The following is a 12,731-nucleotide window of genomic DNA, read 5'->3' as shown; positions in this document are numbered from 1 at the left end:
GCCTCGTGTGTGTTGCAGCCCAACACCCCTTCAAAGTGGCCCAAAACCCATCCTGTCGTGGTTCTAACTCTGACAGTGATGTAGGGGGGTGAGTATGGAGAGGCTAGATCCTAGCTATTGGGAAGTTGTTACACGCGAGGTTTACGAGTTCAGGCCCTTCTCGGAGGAAGTAATAGCCCTACGTCTCGGAGCCCGGAGGCGGTCGACTGGATTATGCGTGTATAGATTACAGGGGTGCGAACCCTTCCTACTGAGGAGGGGGGTGGCTTATATAGAGTTCGCCGACCCCCTCCTGCCCTCAGTAATGCAGGGTTTTAAAGTACATTTAAGATGGGGCGTTACTGGTAATGCCTCTAATAAAGTGCTGTAATGACCATGAAGACTACTTAACAGCTGACCGTTCGCCTACGGAGTGACTGTAGATCTCCTGGCAGTCGAGTGAATAGCTTCATGGTCGAGTGGTAGCTTCTTGGTCGAGTGGTAGCTTCTTGGTCGAGTGTCTTGAACCCGTCGAGTGAAGTACCTTCAAGTCGATTGATGGGTGATTTCTTCTAGGGATGTCCTTGGGTAGGACTCTTCGGTCAGGTCCGTGTCCCTACCCTAGGTACATGTCTTCATCATTAGCCCCTGAATGGATCGAGGTCAGAGTGGGGAAAGAGTTGGAGATCTTTCCGACTGGTTCTTCGGGCTATGTGAGCGCCTCGTTTCAGGACAATCATCTCGGATGACGTTGCCAACCTTTTTCAGTCGCCTTGATCCATTCCAGGCCTTCCGTCGACTGAATTTCTTTGCTTGCGACATGCCGAGTGTTGGTACGAGCGGGATACTCTGTTTTTGGCAAGCGGTTCTGCGGCCCACGGATCTCACGGGATTTGGATTTTGGGAAGCGCGCAGGATGGGAGTAGTCGCAGTAATCGGAAGTGAAAAAGCGGAAACCCCTCGATCCTCGCGTCGCCTTTTTCGCCACGTACTGCGCGCGCGTCTGTTGCGGGATTTGACTGGGCTGCCTGGGCCTACCGGTCAGTCACTCGGGAGCAGCCCCTTATAAGTTGCCGGCTCGGGGTTTCCAAGCCGCGCGCTTCTCTTCTGCTTCCTTCTTTCTTTCTTCCTCTCTCCCTTCGCCAGCTCTCCTGCGACCCTCGGCCGTACCCTAGCGCCGTTAGCCCGTGCGAGACCTCGCCGGTGACGATGGTGAAGGGCAAGACCACTGCTTTGGAGCGCGCGAAGAAGGCGGCGGCGGCGGGGAAAGGAAAGAAGTCTTCGCAAGGTGGATCTTCCTCCCGGACCACCCTGCCCAAGGGTTGGATTCAGGGCGATTGGATGCCATCGGTGCTCCGGTAGGAAGATCTCGACGACATGGTCGAGGGAGGAGCCATTCCCCACAAGGCCGCGCGTCTCCCGGGGAGGGAGATTGAGCCGCAACCCCGCGACGGTGAGTGCGTGCTCCTCGCCACCCACATCGACCGAGGGTTTTCTCTACCTCCCCATCCATTCTTCCGGAGCTTCTTGAACTTCTTCGGAGCGCAGCTCCATCACTTTACCCCCAATTCCATAGTCTACCTTGCCGCGTTCATTTCCATGTGTGAGGCCTTCCTGGGTTGCCGTCCGCATTGGGGGCTTTTCAAGCATATCTTTACTTGCCGCTCCCAGTCGGTGAAGAAGGCCAAGTCGAGTGAGGAGAAGACGCAAGTCATCCAGTTGTGCGGGGGTCTGGCGATCCAGACGAGGGGGAAGAGCTGTTTCCCCTCTATCACCTTCCCGGAGTCGGTCCGCGGCTGGCAGTCGACCTGGTTCTACTGCCAGGACCAGGCGACCCCCGGGCAGTCGACCGGTCTTCCTCATTTTTCACTCGACCGAGCCGAGAAGCCTATCTCTCTGAAGGTCACGCCGGAGGAAAGTGCCCAAGTCAAGGTATTGGCGGGTCGAGTGGTTGAACTTGTCCGTGAGGGGGTGACTGGGATGGAACTGTTAGAGGTCTTTCTCCAGAGGCGCATCCAACTGCTCCAGGCGCGAGACCATCCGATGTGGCTGTATTCTGGCCTTGACGACACCACTCGGATCCACCCGGAGGAGGTCACCGATGAGATGCTGGAGGGGTGGCTGTCAAGCATCACGGGGAACAAAGACAACCCCCGAGGAGCCAGAAGGGTGATTCCACTCGACAACTCATGAAGTGGATCAGGTATGTCTTTGTGTCGGATATCTGGCCTTCTGTATTAGTCTTCTTTGTGTAAGTCGACTGACTTTCGTCCTGTCCATTGTCCTCCAGGCTACCACTGAGATGTACTCGACGCCCAACGGGGCACAAGGGCCGACCGAGGAAGGTGAGGGGAGCGGAGGCGAGAGCGGGTACGACCAGGTCGAGTGGGAGTCCGACGGTGAGGGAGAGGAGGGCGACGAATCTTCTCCAGTGAGGAGGAGGAGGAGGCTGAACCCTCCCGCCCGGAGGGACGGTCCAAGCTCGCCCACGATCCAGCGCAGGAACGTGGCAAGGCGGCCGCTCCTATTGGGCAATCGTCGAAACGCCCTCGGACTTCTTCTCCTCCGCCGACCGGGAAGGCTCCCAAGCACCCACGAACGGCGCCATCTAAGCCGCCCAAGGCCTTGCCCAAAATGAAGATAGCTGTTCCCACCATTTCGGGGTAACAACAACACTTGCTTTCCTTTGTCGACTGTGGACGGATCCTTGGTCGATTCACTGGGCCAACTGACTAACTTTCGAGATTTGCAGTGGTGCAACTTCTGAGGTCTCCGCCAGGAACGACGACCAAGAGATGGAGGACGCTGTCACCTCCAACCCTGGTACGATCACTGCCGTCCTGCTTACGAGTCGACTGAAGAAGGTGTTGGTCAATTGAATGTTTTCCTTGCAGCTCCTCCTCATGTTATCGACCTCCCGGACGACGACGACAACACACCACTGAGGGTGAAGAGGAAGAAGAAGGTGTTGGCTGGCAAGGCTCCGCAATCTACTCCCGCGCCTGAGGCTGCAGTTCGGGATGATGGCGAACCCACTCGGGCTTCTGTGACTTTCGCTGTTCCTTTGACGAGTGTGCAGCCTTCAGCGTCGACTGCAGATCCGTCTTCGCTTTTTGCTGCGTACCCCGTCCCTGAGGACCAAGCGGCTGCTGCGAAGGAGGCTGTACGCCAGGCTGGAGTCATGATGGAGCAGGTAAAAGTGGCTCGGGAGGCTTGCCAGGCGTCTTACGACGCAAGCTCGGCTCTTCAGAGCAATGTCCAGGTCAGTCGACTTCAACACTTGGTCTGTTGTGGTATGTTCTTTGAAGAATCTCTTTTCCGAAGATCTTTAAGTTTGTACACCCACTGGGTGTTTTTGCCAATTCTTGGACGAGTGGGGGCACGCTAAGTGCACCCACTGGGTGTAGTCCCCGAGACTACGGTCGACTGCTGGCAGTCGACTGTAGTCTTTTTAAATTGAGTCGTAGTTGAGTTTCTTCGCTCTGTCTGATCGGGTCGTGCCGAATGGAACCTCGTCGACTGCGGGCAGTCGACGTCTTTTCTCTCTTCTTTTTTTTACTATGGGGGCACGCTGAGTGCACCCACTGGGTGTAGCCCCCGAGGCTACTGTCGAATGTTTTGCTTCGGCTGTAGTCTTAGAAACTCTGTTATTGTCTCTTAACTGCTCGGAAGCAGCCTGTCTTGGACTCGACTTCAGGGAACGGTCGAGTGGGATAGGAACCGGTGGGGGCACGCTAAGTGCACCCACTGGGTGTAGTCCCCGAGACTATGGTGGACTGCTGGCAGTCGACCGTAGTCTTAGTATTTACTGCCTTTGTTGCTTTTTCCTTTTTACTGAAATTGTAACTCCTCCTCTTTGACTTCAGAAATCTTGTGATCTTGGAACCCGCTTGGCTGACTTGGAGAAGCAGCAAATTCAAATGAACCTTGATCTGGAGCTGGCCAGGACAGAGCTGCAGAATGTCAGAGACGGCGCCGCAGGTAAGACACCTTTGTCGACTGGTTGGTTTTTAGGCTTGAGTATCTTTTCGCTTTCTCCGACTCAATCGTCATTTTTTGCAGAAAAACTGAAAGAAGCTCTGGCGAAGAAGGATCAGGACTTGGCTGCTGCCCGTAAGGAGGCTGATGACAAGACCGCTCTGGCCGCGCAGAAGTTGGCTTCGGTCGACCAATTAGAAGGGGAGAACACCAAGTTGAAGACCGCTCTGAAGGAAGCCAACAGGGAGTGTTCGCGTTGGAAGAAGGAGCACCTCACCCTGAGCGAGAAGATGGAAAGCGTCGCTCGCAGGAGAGACGACCTGGAGAGCTACTTGAGGAGCTTTGCCAAGAAGCTGTACATCAAGCTCGAAGGTGCACAATCAGTTCCGACTGGTTCTTTTTGTGTCGACTCAGTTTTATGAAATTTGACTTATCCTTGGGCCGTGCATGCAGAACTTTGCCAGAACTTCGAAGAGGAGACCGGGCGGATCGAAACAGGTTTGGATCCAATCAACTCTCCGGTGCAAGACGAAGCTGCCATGAACCTGCTCCGACTGGAATCCCGCGTTGACGGCGTCGTGGATTATTTGGCTCGACTGAAGGTCGCCATGACGCGGATCAACCCGACGCTTTGGCCAGAGTCCACGCTCCAGAACGATCTCGAGTCTCTGATGACTCGACTCAACGGAATCCCTGACCGAGTGCAAGAGTGGAAGAAGTCTTCAGCTCGGTGTGGTGCCGACGTGGCTCTGTCTCTGGTCCGCGTCCATTGCAAGGAGGCGCGGGAGGAGAAGCTGGCCGCCATCCAAGTTGCCAACACGAGGAAGCACAACTTCCAGGACTTCATGGAGACATTTATTGCTGCTGCTACCCGCATCGCAGATGGGATCGACTTGGATTAGTTTGTCGCCCCTGCCAGTCCTCCTCCTCCTGAGGAATGAAAAAACTTGCCTCAGGATGCCGAGTGTATTTTGTAATCCGTTAAACTCTGCCTTAAATTTGCCTCGGAATGCCGAGTGGAAGTGTAACAGTTAAACTCTGCCGAGCTGTGGGCTCGAGTACTTCGATCTGAGGTCTCTCGGATACTTTAGGCTTTATTTGAACTTGATTTGTCGTTGAATCTCTTTGTGGATGACCCGTCGAGTGGGATTTGATCTTCACTCCAAGTAACTTTGTGTCTGTGGTGCAGCTCCGAAGGAGAAGGTGGCAGTCGACCTGCCTCTCGTCGTCCTTGGGACATGAGAAGTGTTTCACACTTAGGAGAGCGCTGGGCTGCAGCTAAGCCCCCGAGTGGGAGGTTTGCTCTCCACTCGGTAGGATTTTTCAAACTTAGGCGAGTGCTGACCGCAGCTAAGTCTCTTCGTAGGAGACCTTAGGCGAGTGCTGGACTGCAGCTAAGCCCCTGAGTGGGAGGTTTGCTCTCCACTCGGTAGGATTTTTCAAACTTAGGCGAGTGCTGACTGCAGCTAAGTCTCTTCGTAGGAGAACTTAGGCGAGTGCTGGACTGCAGCTAAGCCCCCGAGTGGGAGGTTTGCTCTCCACTCCGTAGGATTTTTCAAACTTAGGCGAGTGCTGACCGCAGCTAAGTCTCTTCGTAGGAGACCTTAGGCGAGTGCTGGACTGCAGCTAAGCCCCCGAGTGGGAGGTTTGCTCTCCACTCGGTAGGATTTTTCAAACTTAGGCGAGTGCTGACTGCAGCTAAGTCTCTTCGTGGGAGACCTTATGCGAGTGCTGGACTGCAGCTAAGCCCCCGAGTGGGAGGTTTGCTCTCCACTCGGTAGGATTTTTTCAAACTTAGGCGAGCGCCGGACTGCAGCTAAGTCTCTAAATGAGAGAACTTAGGCGAGTGCTGGACTGCAGCTAAGCCCCCGAGTGGGAGGATCGCTCTCCACTCGGTAGGATTTTTTCAAACTTAGGCGAGTGCCGTACTGCAGCTAAGTCTCTAAATGAGAGAACTTAGGCGAGTGTTGGACTGCAGCTAAGCCCCCGAGTGGGAGGATCGCTCTCCACTCGGTAGGATTTTTTCAAACTTAGGCGAGTGCCGGACTGCAGCTAAGTCTCTAAATGAGAGAACTTAGGCGAGTGTTGGACTGCAGCTAAGCCCCCGAGTGGGAGGATCGCTCTCCACTCGGTAGGATTTTTTCAAACTTAGGCGAGCGCTAGACTGCAGCTAAGTCTCTAAATGAGAGAACTTAGGCGAGTGCTGGACTGCAGCTAAGCCCCCGAGTGGTAGGATCGCTCTCCACTCGGTAGGATTTTTTCAAACTTAGGCGAGTGCCGGACTGCAGCTAAGTCTCTAAATGAGAGAACTTAGGCGAGTGCTGGACTGCAGCTAAGCCCCCGAGTGGGAGGATCGCTCTCCACTCGGTAGGATTTTTCAAACTTAGGCGAGACGGATTCGCAGCTAAGTCACCCACTGGGGGATTTCTTATGTAAACAAAAGTGACAACAATTAATGGAACACTCTTGCCTTTGATAAAAACGAACTGCGGGAATTTTTCTTATTACATCTCATCCAAGGTTGAGCTCAAGTGTAAAAGGGGCGAAGTAGTTCCGCATTCCAAGCTCGAGGCTCGTCGATCTGGCGATCAACATTGAAGAGGTGATACGCTCCATTGTGGAGGACTCTGGTGATGATGAAGGGACCTTCCCAAGTGGGAGCAAGCTTGTGTGGTTTCTGTTGATCCACTCGGAGGACCAAATCTCCTTCTTGGAAGGCTCGACTCTTCACATTCCGTGCGTGGAATCGACGCAAGTCTTGCTGATAAATGGTCGATCTGATCATGGCCCTCTCCCTCTCTTCTTCGAGGAGGTCGACTGCGTCTTGCCGGTCCTGTTCCGCTTCATCTTCGGTGTAAAGCTCGACTCGGGGCGCGTTGTGAAGAAGATCACTTGGCAGAACCGCTTCGGCTCCATAAACCAGAAAGAATGGAGTTCTTCCAGTCGACCGGTTAGGGGTGGTCCTTAATCCCCACAAAACTGACGGAAGCTCGTCGACCCAGGCACCTGCTGCGTGCTTGAGATCACGCATCAGCCGAGGCTTTAGTCCTTTGAGGATCAGACCATTTGCTCTTTCGGCTTGTCCATTCGACTGGGGATGGGCGACTGACGCATAGTCGACACGAGTGCCTTGAGAGGCGCAAAAGGCTCTGAACTGGTCTGAATCGAAGTTTGACCCATTGTCAGTGATGATGCTGTGAGGGACTCCATATCTGAATGTTAGTCCTCTGACGAAACTAATAGCAGTGCCAGCATCGAGGTTCTTGATGGGTTTAGCTTCAATCCACTTGGTAAACTTGTCGACTGCCACAAGCACATGGGTGAAACCGCTTCTGCCTGTTCTCAGAGGACCGACCATGTCCAGTCCCCAGACAGCGAAGGGCCAGACGAGTGGAATGGTCTTCAAGGCTGATGCGGGTTTGTGGGACATGTTGGAGTAGAACTGACACCCCTCACACTTGTCAACTATCTCCTTTGCCATCTCATTTGCTCTTGGCCAGTAAAATCCCGCTCGGTATGCTTTGGCCACAATGGTCCGGGAGGACGCATGGTGACCGCAGGTCCCCGAATGGATCTCATCAAGGATCATCTGACCTTCCTCCGGAGTTATGCACTTCTGACCGATTCCAGTCGCGCTTTCTCTATACAACTGCCCCTTTATGACTGTGAAGGCCTTGGATCGGCGGACGATCTGTCGAGCCTCTTCCTCGTCCTCTGGGAGCTCTTTCCTTAGGATATACGCGATGTATGGTATCGTCCAGTCGGGAGTGATGGCCAAGACTTCCATGATCAGGTCGACCACAGCAGGAACTTCGACTTCAGTCGGATCTGTGGCACTTTTCGGTTGTGGGGCTTCTTCTGTGAAAGGATCCTCCTGGACTGACGGCGAGCGGATGTGCTCCAAAAACACATTGCTAGGAATGGCTTCTCTCTTGGAGCCTATCTTTGCCAGATCATCGGCTGCTTGATTTTTGAGTCGGGGGATGTGATGAAGCTCTAACCCCTCAAATTTCTTTTCTAGCTTTCTCACTGCGTTGCAATAACCGGTCATAGCCGGACTTCTGACGTCCCACTCCTTCATCACCTGATTAACCACCAAATCTGAGTCGCCGTAGACCATGAGGCGACGGACGCCGAGTGAAATGGCCATGCGCAACCCATACAGAAGTGCTTCATACTCTGCTTCATTGTTGGAGGAATCGAAGTGAATCTGGAGGACGTATCTGAGCTTTTCTCCTCGGGAGGAGACTAGAACTACCCCAGCACCGGAACCATTCAGCATCTTAGATCCATCGAAGAACATGGTCCAGTGCTCCGAGTGAACTTGAGTCGGAAGCTGTTGTTCAATCCACTCGGCGACGAAATCTGTGATTGCTTGGGACTTAATAGCCTTCTTTGCTTCAAACCTGATATCTAAGGGAAGGAGTTCAATCGCCCACTTGGCCACTCGACCAGTTGCATCTCTGTTATGGAGTATCTCTGACAGTGGGGCGTCGCTGACGACTGTAATGGAGTGGTCACATAAGTAATGTGCAACCTTCTTCGTGGTCATGTAAATCCCATATACAAGCTTCTGGTAGTGAGGGTATCTTTGTTTTGAAGGGGTCAAAACTTCGGACAGATAATAGACTGGGCGCTGAACTCTGAAGGCCTTTCCTTCTTCTTCCCGCTCGACCGTAAGTACTGTACTGACAACTTGTCCCGTGGCCGCAATGTACAGCAGCAGAGGCTCTTTGCTGATTGGGGCAGCAAGCACCGGCTGGGTGGAGAGCAGAGCTTTGAGTTCTGCAAACGCTGCGTCAGCTTCTGGAGTCCACTCGAACTTGTCAGACTTCTTCATCAGTCGGTAGAGAGGCAACGCCTTTTCACTGAGATGAGAAATGAATCGACTTAAAGCGGCCAAGCAGCCTGTAAGCTTTTGGACATCGTGTACGCGTACAGGGCGCTTCATCCGGAGTATGGTGCCAATTTTCTCAGGATTGGCGTCGATCCCTCGTTCGGAAACGAGAAAACCGAGTAACTTTCCGCCTGGAACTCCGAATGTGCACTTTGATGGATTGAGCTTGATATCATACCTCCTGAGGTTGGCAAAAGTTTCGGCAAGGTCAGCTCGCAGGTCGGAACCTTTGCGTGACTTGACCACAATATCATCCATGTATGCCTCCACATTCCGACTGATTTGAGTGAGTAAACACTTCTGAATCATTCTCATGAACGTGGCTCCGGCGTTCTTGAGGCCGAACGGCATAGTGACATAACAGAAGCATCCGAATGGGGTGATGAAAGCTGTTTTGATTTCGTCGGGTCCATACAGACGGATTTGATGGTACCCGGAATAAGCATCTAGAAAAGACAATCTCTCGCACCCCGCAGTCGAGTCAACTATTTGGTCGATGCGAGGGAGAGGAAAATGATCTTTTGGGCAGGCCCGATTGATATGTTTGAAATCAATGCACATGCGAAGAGACTTGTCCTTCTTGGGGACCATGACGACATTGGCGAGCCACTCGGAGTGGTAAATTTCTCGGATGAACTCTGCTGCTAAGAGCCGAGCCACCTCCTCGCCAATGGCTTGCTTCTTCTGGACGGCGGACCGTCGAAGATGTTCCTTCATAGGCTTGAATTTTGGGTCGACCCGTAGACGGTGCTCAGCCAGCCCCCTGGGAACTCCAGGCATGTCGGAGGGTTTCCATGCGAAGATGTCCCAGTTCTCACGGAGGAGCTGGATGAGCGCTTCTTCCTATTTGGAGTCAAGCGTCGTTGAGATGTGAGTCGGGGCAGCATCAAGGTCGGTCGGGTGAATGTCGACTGTCTTTGTTTCACCGGACGACTAAAAAGCTGATTCTGAAGCAGGCTTCTTGGCTCGTAGCAACTCGCTTGGGTCGGCAGTCTTTTGGTACTCTTGCAGCTCGACCACTGCCATCTGAGCATCTGCAATCTTTGAGCCCTTCTGAAAGAACTCTTCCGCCTTCTTCCGATTGCCTGTGACAGTGATCACACCTTTGGGGCCAGGCATCTTCAGTTTGAGGTACACGTAACATGGCCGGGCCATGAAGCGTGCGTAAGCTGGCCTGCCCAAAATGGCGTGATAAGCACTTTGGAAGTCCACGACCTCGAATGTCAACTTTTCCTTGCGGTAATTCTTTGAATCACCGAAAACCACATCAAGAGCGATCTGGCCGAGTGATTGGGCTTTCTTCCCAGGAATGACTCCATGGAAACTCATGTTACTGGTGCTGTGTCTGGACATCGGAATGCCCATTCCTTTCAATGTTTCAGCATACAGTATGTTCAGGCCACTGCCTCCATCCATCAGGACTTTAGTCAGTCGAGTGCCTTCAACAATTGGGTCGACCACCAAAGCTTGCCTCCCAGGGGTGGCAATGTGCGTCGGGTGATCAGACTGGTCAAATGTGATGGCAGTCTGGGACCACTTCAGGTAACTGGGTGTTGCCGGGGCAACCATGTTCACCTCTCGGTTAATGACTTTCAGTCGACTTTTGCTTTCGACATCGACAAAAATCATCAGGGTGGAATTGACTTGAGGGTATCCATCGTCACTGTCTTCCTTGTCCTCGACTCTGTCCGACTCTTTTTCCTTATCCTTGGACTATTTTCCTTGGAACTGCTGGATCAGGAGCCGGCACTATCGAGTGGTATGCTTTGGGTAAATAAAATTACCCTCTTCATCCTTCTTGGTGTGGATGTGACATGGCAGATCCAAAACATCATTTCCGTCTTGATCCTTGACTTTTTTGGGCTTCCAGGTGCCCTTGGGTTTTCCCTTGAAATTTCCCTGGGTTACGGCCAGGGCCTCTCCAGGGGCGGCTGGCTCGGCCTTCCGCTTCTGCTTCCGACCGGAATTGCCTCCAGTTTCCTGGGCGATTGTTTTCTGCTTGCCACTCCGGAGTCGATCTTCGTCTTCTCCGTTAGCATACTTGGTGGCAATCTCCATCATCCGATTCAGAGACATCTCTCCAGTCCGACCGAACTTCAGATTCAACTCTCTGTATTTAACACCTTCCTTGAAGGCACAAACCGCTTGATGGTCCGGCACGTTCTCAACCGAGTGATGCAGCATGATCCACCTCTGGATGTATTCCCTCAGAGTTTCATTCGGCTTCTGCACGCAAGACCGCAGCTCGGTTAGGCCTGCAGGTCGCTTGCATGTTCCTTCAAAGGTTGTGATAAACACTCGGGAGAGGTCCTCCCAAGTGTAAATGCTGCTGGGTGCCAACTGATTTAGCCATGCTCTGGCCGAGCCCTCTAACATGAGAGGCAAATGCTTCATGGCCACCTCGTCATTGCCACCGCCAATCTGTACAGCCACTCGGTAATCTTCGAGCCAGGTGTCAGGCTTAGATTCACCGGTGAACTTGCCGATTCCAGTCGCCAACCTGAAATTGGGAGGTATCACTGCGGCTCTGATGGCTCGACTGAAACACTCTGGCCCTGAAGCACGTACTCTGCTGCTGGCAGACGCATCTCTGTTGTGGCCTTCTCGATGAGCTCTGTTCCTGTCAACCAAACCTTGAACGAGGACGGATCTCACATCAAAGCCTGGGTCTCTGGGGTCGACTGGAATCCTCTGCCCAACACTATGAGGGCGTCTGTCATCTTGCCGTCGAGGCGCATATGACCCACTCCTCGGGGGAGGGGTTGGCACTCGACGTCGATCATCACGGTCGAATCGGTGATCATACTGCTCATTCCTCCTGTACTGATCATGTTGGCCACCACGTCCCTCACGCCTCGGGGGCGATCTCGGGCTGTGAGCTGACTCGACTGTATCTGTTGCGACAGACCGACTGTGGATCCTATTCCGGGATTGTGAGACAGTGGAGTTCTGGTCTCCCGCCGCCCGGAGCAATTCTCTGATCTGTAACAAGCCCCTGCCAGCCTCCGACTGGGAGGGCTGAATCGATTCTGCTATACGGGCCGCGGTGGCCAGATTCTGAATTGGGGTTCGATATACTTGCGTCGGCGGGAAGAGCTGGCGTCGACTAGACTCGGGAGCCCGCTGACGCGCTTGCTCGTCGAGTGCTCGCTGGAGATTCTCCAGTCGAGTGCACTTGGCCAAGTTGGCCAAACGCGCGTCCTCCAAGGCCCGGGCCTCGGGGGACTCTCCGATGATAGGAGTGCGGAGCGCGTCCATGTTCCGGCGGCGAAGCTCCTCTCGCTGCAATGACGTGAGGGGTTCGGGGAGATACTCGTCGTGGGGATGCGACGGATCGCCCCCACCCGCGCCTCCATCAATGCGAGGGAAACCATGGGGACTGTGTGTTCCGTCGACCGCCAGAACCTCAGCCGCTGGATCGCTGCTGTTGCACTCGGATGCGGTCTCCACGGAGCCAGTCGACAGATCGAACAGGCCGTAGAGGGATTCGACGGGCTCGATGGCCGCACTTGCGGGGCTGCCGATTGGCAGGCCACGGCGTGCCTCACCCACCGCTGAAGTCCTGACCGACCGGAGCGCTTGCGCTGGTGGGAGACAGGGCGGGGAGACGATACGGGGGCCGACCCATATTGGGTCGACGGTTGCCGCAGGAGGACACCACGAACGCATGCGCGGAAATGTGTCGCACCGCGGGCGGGGAGCGCGTCGATGTCGAGCGGTGCCTCCTGAAGCCAGGCGGAGTCGTCGACGATGAAGGTGAGCGCGCCGAGACGGATCTCGCGGTCCTCCACCAAAACTCCGCAAGAAAACATGATCAAAGGGATCGAGAAAAATCACAACTTCTCCAACTAAGCGCTAAGATTCCGGCCCAAAGGTG

The sequence above is a fragment of the Triticum urartu genome, chromosome 3A, assembly GCF_056163025.1.
Source record: "Triticum urartu cultivar PI428250 chromosome 3A, HENAU_Tu73, whole genome shotgun sequence".
NCBI lineage: Eukaryota > Viridiplantae > Streptophyta > Magnoliopsida > Poales > Poaceae > Triticum > Triticum urartu.
The sequence above is the reverse complement of the archived record's forward strand: the minus strand, read 5'-3'. Positions refer to the sequence as shown.